This window comes from Arachis stenosperma, chromosome 5 (genome assembly GCF_014773155.1).
Source record: "Arachis stenosperma cultivar V10309 chromosome 5, arast.V10309.gnm1.PFL2, whole genome shotgun sequence".
In the NCBI taxonomy this organism is placed as follows: Eukaryota; Viridiplantae; Streptophyta; class Magnoliopsida; order Fabales; family Fabaceae; genus Arachis; species Arachis stenosperma.
Window position 1 is genome coordinate 34666252 of NC_080381.1, and position 11935 is coordinate 34678186.

Genomic DNA, 11935 nt, shown 5'->3' on the forward strand with positions numbered 1-11935 from the left:
TACTAAAACTATGTAAAAACTATGCCAAAAAGCGTATAAATTATCCGCTCATCAAGGAGCTAGTTAGTGCCCCTTGTTGTGAATGCCTCTTTCCAGCAAGCTTTCCCTTGTGATTGGCTTGAGTGAACTTGCTTGTTGGCTCAGGAGTTGGATTGTTCTTCGACCTTCTCTTCTTCATGGATATGGTCCTTTGTTTCTCAGTCACAATCCTCATTTTGGTGCTTGTTTCTACTGCCTTCACATCCTTGATCTCAGAACTTGGTTGTTGTTGGACAGTTGGAGTATCCTGTTCATCAAAAGCTTCCTGAATTTGTGGTTCAATGAACCCTTCCTCTTTGCAACTCTCTGTTTCATTGGAGTGTGATCTCCCTTGATTGACTTTCTCCCTTTCTTGTTCTTCTGATTCCTCCCTTGGGTTTGCCATGGTATCACTAGAAGAATTGTGGGTAGGGATTTGCTTTGATAGATATCCAATTTGTGCTTCTAGCTTTTGAATGGCAGCACCTTGATTTTGTAAGTTGGATATCACTTCTTCCTTAAAGCTTTTCAAATCGGCCACATCTCTGCCCATAGTTGCAAGCATTCCTTCTATCCTGGTTAACTGATCATGAAGTGATTGGTTCGGATTGGGTTGATGAGGTTGATTATCTTGGGTGTGATATGGTGGCTGGGAGTATGTGTTTTGTGTGGGCTGATAGGGTCTTTGGTTGGAGTTTTGGTAGTGGTATGACTCTTGTGTGTAGTGGAATGAGTCTTGTGGATAGTGAAATGAATTGTATGAATTTGAGAAGGAATTTTGTGCTGAGAAATGCTCAAGTGATGAAGAATTTGGATATGTAAAACTAGGAGGTGAGGTTGGATAATTCAGAGGTGATGGCTCTTGATGAATGGGGTGTGAATAAGTGAAATCTCTTTGGTTTTGATCTTCCCAGCCACAACTTGAGTAGTGATCTAATTCACCAAAACATGGACCATTTTGTGGCTCTGGGAAGTACCTCGTTTCCTGTTCCTGATACTCCCACCCACCATGAGCATAATAACATGAATCATTCTGTGGTGGTGGAGAGTTTCTCATGAATTTTGATTGACCAAAAGATGATGGATACTCCTTTCTTTTTTGCAATGTGCTCAGTCTCAAACAATACTCATCCAAAGATAGTGGAAATTCCATAGTGAGGCAATATCACAAACAGCTAGTGGTTAGTATGCTAACAGGTGAATAAGCAAAGAAAACAAATTAAAATTTGCAGAAATTAGCAGTAATAAACTGAAACAAAAACTATTAACAAAAGAAAAGAAAAATTGCTCAATCTAGTTAACTTCCAATTGGAGAATTGTCAATCGAAAACCAATCCCCGGCAACGGCGCCATAAACTTGATGCGCATAAACTTGTTATGCTACGATTTTAGGAAATTGCATGAACGGCAAAATTCCTTCCGGCAAGTGCACCGGTTATCGTCAAGTAAAAACTCACAATAGAGTGAGGTCGAATCCCACAAGGATTGGTTGAATGAGCAATTCGAATTAGAAGTTTGTTTAGTTGAGCGGAATCAACTTTTGGATGTGACTTGCATAAAGTAAATGTGGCAGGAAACGTAAATTGCAAGGAATTGAAATTGCATAAACTTAAATTGCGAGAATTAAGGTGCGAGAAAGTAAATTGCTGAAATTAAAAGGGGAATTGGGGTGATGGCATGAATTAAAATTTGCAGAATGTAAATAGAAAAGGATAGATCAGAGATGGGGAGTTCATTGGGGTCAGGAGATATTGAAATCTCCGAATCAAAACATTTTCATCTCTTCCTCAACCAATGCATTCATTGAATCTTGCTTGGCAATCTTATATGATTGGATCCCAATTCCTTGGCTCACCAATTCTCTCTAAAAACAAAAATTCCCAATCCCTTGGTTTAAATGTTCATAAGAAGAGATGATGCTCGATCACTGATTATACCACACAGTTTCATGAACCACAATTTGGTAGGGTTACATGTCACAATATCCATCCAAACCCCAATCCAATGCACTGTGAGAAAGCTTCTCTAGCATGAATCCATCATTCCTTTCCCAAGGTTCCGAAGGATTCCAATTATGGGTAGTTTCTTTCCCAAGACAACTACCCAATGGAATTAGATCGAGAAGCTTTCTAACAAAATTCAAGAGAAAAGATTGAAGAAGAAGATAAAAACTATTATTGATTCATTGAATTTCAATAGAGCTCCCTAACCCAATGAAAGGGGTTTAGCGAGTCATAGATCTGAATTCAATTACAGAGTATCAAAAATAGCAAAATGATCAAAAGTTCTAAAGTGTCAAAAGGTAAAAAGTCCCCCTCAGGGGCTGGATTCCCCTTCAATCCCCCCTTTTAAATGCAGAAACTAAGGCCTTTAAATAGGCTCCCTAAATTACAAAATGAAAATGAAATTAAAAGCAAATTACAATCAAATGAAAATAAACTATTCTAGATGATTCTTGTGGCCTTGATTTGGTGTTGTTGATGGGCCTTGCTTGCTTGAAGGGTAGAGTGACATAATTGATCCAAAAAGGATAATGATCCATTAAACTACACTCAAACGTTGCACCCCCCTTTCTTGAGTCGTCACTTTGTTCTCTTGTCAACCTTGCCAATTTGATGCCAAATATAGACTATTATACCTCGTTGGAAAGCTATGGATGTCAGCTTTCTAACGCAACTGGAAGCACCTCAATTGGATCTCTATAGCTCAAGTTATACTCCATGGAAGGTGAAGAGGTCAGCTGGCCTGATTGCATGTTGGTACTATGCTCTTCTATGCACATTACGGGGCTGTTTTCTCCCTCAATTTTTAGTATCCACCATGCATGCCATATATGCTTGGAAAGCTCTAGATGTCTTCTTTCCAATGCATTTTGAATCACCTCATTTGGAGTTTTGTAGCTCAAGTTATTTATGTTTGAAGAAGGCATGGTCAAGCTGTTCCATATAACACGTTTAAGCTCCAGTTTAAGGTTAAACTGGAGGTTAAACGTGGAAATGCTCCTGGTGCCTTTCTTACTTCTGGCGTTTAACCTCCAGTTTAAGGTTAAACTGGAGGTTAAACGTGGAAATGCTTCCTGGTGAGAAATTGTGTCGAACACGTTTAACCTCCAGTTTAAGGTTAAACTGGAGGTTAAACGTGGAAATGCTCCCTTGGTGAAATTCTCATTCTGGCATTTAACCTCCAGTTTAAGCTTAAACTGGAGGTTAAACGTGGAAATGCTTCTTAGTGCCTTTCTCATTCTGGCGTTTAACTTCCAGTTTAAGGTTAAACTGGAGGTTAAACGCCAGTTACAGCATTTCCTCCTTTCTCATGATTCTGGCGTTTAAGCTCCAGTTTAGGCTTAAACTGGAGCTTAAACTCCACATTTGATATTCAAGCTTCTTTTATTAATTTTGTTGCTTCCTTGCCTAGCCTCTTCTTCCCTGAAATCATCCAAACAATTGCATCAAAGTCTTGCAAAATTTCATGAGAAATCATCCATTCATAGCATTCAAGGAATATTACTAAAAATTCATGGAATTTGCATCAAAATCTTCATGTTTGAATGATTTAAGACAAGCATGACTTTTTGGCCCAAATGATTACTTAAGGCTCAAGAAAATGCATAAAACAACTAAAAATAAAAGAAAAAAGCTAGTGAAACTAGCCTAAGATGCCTTGGCATCAATACGTAGACGGATCCTCGAATAAAACAGGAAGCGGTGCGGGTGTGATAATTGAGAGCAACCAAGGAACTCAACTTGAGCTCTCCCTTAAATTCGGATTCCTGGCCTCAAACAACCAGGCAGAATACGAAGCACTATTAGCTGGTCTAAAGCTGGCTAGGGAGGTTGGAGCTCAGAAACTCAACATCTACAGTAACTCACAAGTCATCACCTCACAAATAACAGGAAACTACCAAGCCAAAGATCCGATCATGAAAAAATATTTGGATAAAACCAAAGAACAGCTCGGACAACTCAGGGAATATAGGATCCACCATATACCTCGTGAGCAAAATGCCCGAGCTGACGCCCTTTCAAAATTAGCCAGCACCAAACCAGGGGGCAACAACAGAAGCCTCATCCAGGAGGTATTACAGAACCCGTCAATAGCGGAAGAAGAAAGAATCCTAGCCATAATAGGTCGGGATCAAGGATGGATGACCCCCATAATAAACTACCTCAAAACAGAAGAACTCCCTACAGATGAAAAGGAGGCAAAGAGGCTGAAAAGGGAGGCACAGTACTACACTATCATAAACAACACGCTGTATAAAAGAGGGATATCAACACCTTTACTAAAATGCGTACCAACTTCCAATACAAAGGAAGTCTTGGAGGAAGCACACAGTGGCATTTGTGGAAATCATCTCGGAGCACAAGCTCTCACCAAAAAGGTACTCCGGGCGGGATTCTATTGGCCAACTCTACAAAAGGAAGCTACAGAGTTTGTAAGGACATGTCCACCATGCCAGAAGCATGCCAACTTTCACATTGCCCCACCAGAAAAGCTCATCAGCGTGACCTCACCCTGGCCATTTGCGAAATGGGGACTCGACCTACTTGGACCCTTCCCACAAGGATCGGGACAAGTAAAATTCCTCATAGTAGGAGTAGACTATTTCACAAAATAGATCGAGGCAGAACCCCTGGCCAACGCCACCGCTCAAAGAAGTCAAAAATTCCTGTATAGGAACATTATTACGAGATTCGGGGTACCATACTCCATCACCACGGACAACGGTACCCAATTTACAGAGGCAGGCTTCAGAAAACTGGTGGCCGACTTGAACATAAAACACCAGTTCACCTCTGTCAAACATCCCCAAGCCAATGGACAAGCCGAAGCGGCCAACAAAGTCATATTTGCCGGATTAAAGCGGAGGTTACAAGAAGCAAAGGGAGCTTGGGCCGAGGAACTACCACAAGTCCTATGGGCATATCGAACAACACCCCATTCTACTACAAACGAATCACCATTCCGACTAGCATACGGAGTGGAGGCAATGATTCCAATAGAAATCGAAGAAGGATCTCCCCGAGTAGTCCACTACAATGAACAAGCAAACTCCCAACTTCAGAGAGAAGAGCTCGACTTGTTACCCGAAACCCAAGAAAGAGCTCGGATCAGGGAAGAAGCTCTAAAGCGACGAATGGCCTCAAGATATAATCAAAAGGTAGTACCGAGAAGTTTCGCAGAGAATGATCTCATCCTAATCAGAAATGACATTGGAACAACTCGACCCGGAGAAGGAAAGCTGGCAGCAAACTGGAAAGGACCTTACCGAGTCTTTGAAGTACTGGGGAAGGGCTACTACAGACTGTCCGAGCTTGATGGACGGGAGCTTCCTCGATCATGGCACGCCTGCAACCTAAGAAGGTACTACAGTTAGAAAAAGTAAAGGATCTCACTAAATGGATGCGCTCTCTTTTCCTGAAAAAGTTTTTTAATGAGGCACCATGTCGAGACCTAGGAACAAGGGAATTCCCACATGTATATATTTACATTTTTTCTTTTGAATAAAGTTTATTAAGATATTCTACAAGATTCCAAGACGCATTAATCTGAAGAATTCATCTTCCGATTATAAAGCAACAGGTCGGCAGAAAGTGAAAAACAAATTCACTGCGCGACCACGATAAAGACAATCGTCCGATAAAGGTAAAAACGCGATTCACCCAAAGGACGATCTAAAGATGCCAACCATTTTCTACAAATCGGCAAAGATGAACACAGAATAATATAAGAAGTTATCGAAAGCAATCCAAAAAAAAGAACCTGACGAGGTCTTACGGATAGCTAATATAATAACTTAAAGACTGGCCGACGTTCAGAAGTCAGACCAAGTCAACCCAAGTTATAAGTAAACCCTGAAAAGAGGTCTGGCCAACCCTATTAAAGAGGATTACTTTAACTTAGAAGGGCCTGACATAACAAAGTCAGCCCAAAACTAAAAAGTTATACAAGTAGTCCCTGAAAGAGATCTGACAAAGATCCAAGAAAGAGGACTACGAAAAATAACTTAAAGGAGACCGACATAACGAAGTCGAACTCCTGCTACTGAAAAGTTACAGAAGTAATCCCTGAAAGAGATCTGATAAAGATCCAAGAAAGAGGATTACACTTAAAGGAGACCGACATAACGAAGTCGGACTCCTGCTACTGAAAAGTTACACAAGTAATCCCTGAAAGAGATCTGATAAAGATCCAAGAAAGAGGATTACGCTATAACTTAAAGGAGACCGACAAAACGAAGTCGGACTCCTGCTACTAAAAAGATATAACTCAGAAGAGACCGACCTAAATGAAGTCGGACTCCTACGAACAAAAGTAATCCCTGAAAGAGACCTAACGAAGGTCCAGGAAAGAGGATTATAGAAATAAAGGGAATCAACACAAAGAAATCAGTTGGGGAAACATCAAAAATACCTACAAAAAACGAAAAAACAAGTCGGATCCACACAAATACAGAGGATCCAAGCTACAAAGCACGAGGCAATCCAAAAAAATTACAAGGACCAGCATTCTCAGAAAACAAAAGAAAATATCTTGATATGATCTACAAAGTTTTAAAGCCTCGGAGGCCATCAAAAAAGGATAACGAGCTACTTTTGTTTTTCAAAAGGTTGCCAAGACAAAACAACCAGAAAACGTCAGCAAATAAATAAAAAGTTTTAAAGAGCCCACAAGCCAGGCCAACTAACATGAGAATCCAGAAAAAGATCAGCAAACAACAGGAGCATCATCAGGACAAGGAGAAGGAGGACGAGTCTGAATAGGCACGGCATCTACAGTTCCATCCTCCCGATTCAGAACATGGCAATCCGAATCAGGTGCAACCGGAGGAGCAGAGGTAGTCGACACTTTGGCAGAGGACACAGGAGGAGGATCAGCGTCGTCATCACCCTCGTCATCAAGGACAATCTTGCCATCTCTGAGAACATTATCTAAACTGAAAAGGGTGAGATCGGCCTTGATGAGCGGATAATTTATACGCTTTTTGGCATTATTTTTAGTATGTTTTTAGTATGTTTTAGCTAGTTTTTATTATATTTTTATTAGTTTTTAGTTAAAATTCACTTTTCTGGACTTTACTATGAGTTTATGTGATTTTCTGTGATTTCAGGTATTTTCTGGCTGAAATTGAGGGACCTGAGCAAAAATCTGATTCAGAGACTGAAAAGGACTGCAGATGCTGTTGGATTCTGACCTCCCTGCACTCGAAGTGGATTTGCTGGAGCTACAGAAGCCCAATTGGCGCGCTCTCAACGGCGTTGGAAAGTAGACATCCTGCGCTTTCCAGCAATATATAATAGTCTATACTTTGCCCAAGATTTGATGGCCCAAACCGGCGTTTCAAATTAGCTCAAGAATGCCCGGCGTTAAACGCCGGAACTAGCACAAGAATGGGAGTTAAACGCCCAAACTGGCACAAAAGCTGGCGTTTAACTCCAAGAAGAGTCTCTACACAAAAAATGCTTCAATGCTCAGCCCAAGCACACACCAAGTGGGCCCAGAAGTGGATTTTTATTTCTTTTACTCATCTTTGTAATTCTTAAGCTACTAGTTCCCTATAAATAGGACCCTTTACTATTGTATTTTTCATCTTTTGATCACTTTAGATCTCTAGATCATCTTTTGATCATGTTTTTATGATTGAACCCTCTTTGGGAGGCTGGCCATTCGGCCATGCCTAGACCTTGTTCTTATGTATTTTCAACGGTGGAGTTTCTACACACCATAGATTAAGGTGTGGAGCTCTGCTGTACCTCGAGTATTAATGCAATTACTATTGTTCTTCTATTCAATTCGGCTTGTTCTTGTTCTAAGATATCACTTGTTCTTCAACTTGATGAATGTGATGATCCGTGACACTCATCATCATTCTCACCTATGAACGCGTGACCGTCAATCACCTCCGTTCTACCTTAGATTGGGTAGATATCTCTTGGATTCTTTAACCGGAATCTTCGTGGTATAAGCTAGAATTGATGACTGCATTCAAGAGAATCTGGAAGGTCTAAACCTTGTCTGTGGTATTCTGAGTAGGATTCAATGATTGAATGACTGTGATGAGCTTCAAACTCACGATTGTGGGGCGTTAGTGACAGACGCAAAAGAATCACTAGATTCTATTCCGACATGATCGAGAACCGACAGCTGGATAGCCGTGCCATGACAGGGTGCGTTGAACATTTCCACTGAGAGGACGGGACTATAGCCATTGACAACGGTGATGCCCAACATACAGCTTGCCATGGAAAGGAGTAAGAAGGATTGGATGAAGACAGTAGGAAAGCAGAGAGACGGAATGGACAAAGCATCTCCATACGCTTATCTGAAATTCTCACCAATGAATTACATAAGTATCTCTATCTTTATTTTATGCTTTATTCATATATCATCCATAACCATTTGAATCTGCCTGACTAAGATTTACAAGGTGACCATAGCTTGCTTCATACCAACAATCTCCGTGGGATCGACCCTTACTCGCGTAAGGTTTATTACTTGGACGACCCAGTGCACTTGCTGGTTAGTTGTGCGAAGTTGTGTTTATGCCATGGTATTGAACACCAAGTTTTTGGATTCATTACCGGGGATTATTTGAGTTGTGAAAAGTAGTGATCACAATTTCGTGCACCAAGTTTTTGGCGCCGTTGCCGGGGATTGTTTCGAGTATGGACAACTGACGGTTCATCTTGTTGCTTAGATTAGGTATTTTTCAGAGTTCTTAAGAATGAATTCTAGTGTTTCAAGGTGATGATCCTATCATCACCAAAGCTGATTGATTCTCATCAATTTAGCTCTTGAATGCAATGTCCTGCTGAAGCTTGGCTATCAATGTCTAATTCCTTTAGACTGAAGCTTTAGACTAACATTGCATGATTCCTGGAATTCTCATTAAGAATTTTGATACCTTTATTTTCTTTTCCACTTAATTTTCGAAAAACCAAAAAAAAATTACAAAATCATAAAAACAAAAAATATTGTATGTTGAGTCTAGAGTCTCATTTTAAGTTTGGTGTCAATTGCATGTTTCTGTTCTTCTTGCATTCATTCATGTGTCTTAAGTGATCTTCAAGATGTTCTTGATGATTTCCTTGCTCTGATCTTTAAATTCTCTTGTCTTGAGTATTTTGTTGTTTTTCATATGCATTCTCATTTTGTTAGTGTCAGTAGTGTACAAACTGCTAAGTTTGGTGTCTTGCATGCATTGTTATTTGATTTTAGTTACATTTTGATTATTCCTCATTATAAAAAATCCAAAAATATTTTTAATTTGTGTTTTTTCAAGTCAATAATACAGAGAATTAAAGATTCAGAACATACAGCAGAGGAATTATACAGAAAAAGTTGGGCGTTCAAAACGCCCAGTGAGGAAGGCAAACTGGCGTTTAAACGCCAGCCAGGGTGCCTGGCTGGGCGTTTAACGCCCAAAAGGGTAGAGCTTTGGGCGTTAAACGCCAGAATGTGCACCATTCTGGGCGTTTAACGCCAGGATGGCACAAGAGGGAAGATTTTGTTTTAATGCAGATTTTTTTCAAGTTTTCAAAAGTTTTCAAAATCAAATCTTTTTCAAATCAAATCTTTTCAATCAAATGTTTTCAAAATCAATTTCTTTCCTTTTTCAAAGATACTTGCTATCAATTAATGATTTGATTCAACATTTCAAGTATGTTGCCTTTTCTGTTGAGAAAGGTTTAATGTTTGAATCATATCTTTTCTTGTTAGGCAAGTCATTAATTTTTAAAATCAAATCTTTTTAAATTATTTTTCAAATCATATCTTCTCAATCACATCTTTTTAAAACCATAACTTTTCAATCATATCTTCTTAATCATATCTTTTTCAAAACAGTTTTCAATCATATCTTTTTGATTTCTAATTTCAAAATCTTTTTCAAAAATCACTTGATTTCTTTTCCACTCCTGGTTTTCGAAAATCAATTAGTGTTTTTCAAAATGTTTTTAAAATCTTTTACTTAATTTTCGAAAATTTCTTCCCCTCTTCTCATATCCTTCTATTTATGGACTAGCACTATTCCTCAATGAACAATTCGAACTCCATCTCTCTTGATAAGTTCGAATTCTTCTACTTCTTCCTTCTATTTTTCTTTTCCTCTGACACCTCAAGGAATCTCTATACTGTGACATAGAGGATTCCACATTTTTCTTGTTCTCTTCTCTTTCATATGAGCAGGAACAAAGACAAAAGCATTCTTGTTGAGGCTGACCCTGAACCTGAAAGGACCTTGAAGCGAAAGCTAAGAGAAGCTAAGGCACAACTCTCTGTAGAGGACCTAACAGAAATCTTCAAAGAAGAAGAACCCATGGCAGTCGAAAACAACAACAATGCCAACAATGCAAAGAAGGTGCTGGGTGACTTTACTGCACCTACTCCCGACTTCTATGGGAGAAGCATCTCTATCCCTGCCATTGGAGCAAACAACTTTGAGCTTAAGCCTCAATTAGTTTCTCTAATGCAACAGAATTGCAAGTTCCATGGACTTCCATTGGAAGATCCTCATCAGTTTTTAGCAGAATTCTTGCAAATCTGTGACACTGTCAAGACTAATGGGGTTGACCCTGAGGTCTACAGACTTATGCTATTCCCTTTTGCTGTAAGAGACAGAGCTAGAATATGGTTGGACTTGCAACCTAAAGACAGCCTGAACTCTTGGGAAAAGCTAGTCAATGCCTTCTTGGCAAAGTTCTTTCCACCTCAAAAATTGAGTATGCTTAGAGTGGAAATCCAAACCTTCAGACAAAAGGAAGGAGAATCCCTCTATGAAGCTTGGGAAAGATACAAACAATTGATCAGAAAATGTCCTTCTGACATGCTTTCTGAATGGAGCATCATAGGTATTTTCTATGATGGTCTGTCTGAACTGTCCAAGATGTCTTTGGATAGCTCTGCTGGAGGATCTCTTCATCTGAAGAAGACGCCTACAGAAGCTCAAGAGCTCATTGAAATGGTTGCAAATAACCAATTCATGTACACTTCTGAAAGGAATCCTGTGAACAATGGGACAAATCAGAAGAAATGAGTTCTTGAGATTGATACTCTGAATGCCATACTGGCTCTGAACAAAATATTGACCCAACAAGTCAATTTGATCTCTCAAAGTCTGTCTGGAATGCAAAATGTACCAAGCAGTATTAAGGATGCTTCATCTGAAGAAGAAGCTTATGATCCTGAGAACCCTTCAATGGAAGAGGTGAATTACATGGGAGAACCCTAAGGAAACACCTATAATTTTTCATGGAGAAATCATCCAAATTTCTCATGGAAGGATCAACAGAGACCTCAACAAGGTTTCAACAACAATAATGGTGGAAGAAACAGGTTTAGCAATGGCAAGCCTTTTCCATCATCTTCTCAGCAATAGACAGAGAATTCTAAGCAGAACCACTCTGACTTAGCAACCATGGTCTCAGATCTAATCAAAACCACTCAAAGTTTCATGACTGAAACAAGGTCCTCCATTAGAAACTTGGAGGCACAAGTGGGTCAGCTGAGCAAGAAAATTACTGAACTCCCTCCTAGTACTCTTCCAAGCAATACAGAAGAAAATCCAAAAGGAGAGTGCTAGGCCATCAACATGGCCGAATTTGGAGAGGAGGGAGAGGCAGTGAACGCCACTGAGGAAGACCTCAATGGACGTCCACTGGCCTCCACTGAGTTCCCTAATGAGGAACCAAGGGAATCTGAGGCTCAAAATGAGACCATAGAGATTCCATTGGACTTACTTCTGCCATTCATGAGCTCTGATGAGTATTCTTCCTCTGAAGAGGATGAATATGTCACTGAAGAGCAAGTTGCTAAATACCTTGGAGCAATCATGAAGCTAAATGACAAGTTATTTGGTAATGAGACTTGGGAGAACGAACCTCCTTTGCTCACCAAAGAACTGGATGACTTGTCTAGG

General features: G+C 39.8%; 1 non-coding gene across 1 annotated transcript; it reads right to left on the bottom strand.

Moving 5' to 3' along the window:
- Positions 1 to 10741: 10741 nt before the first annotated feature.
- LOC130983484 (small nucleolar RNA R71) lies at positions 10742 to 10849 on the bottom strand. The gene has a single exon (XR_009087470.1). It is a non-coding gene; the product is annotated as a small nucleolar RNA R71 (small nucleolar RNA).
- Between the last annotated feature and the right edge of the window lie 1086 nt (positions 10850 to 11935).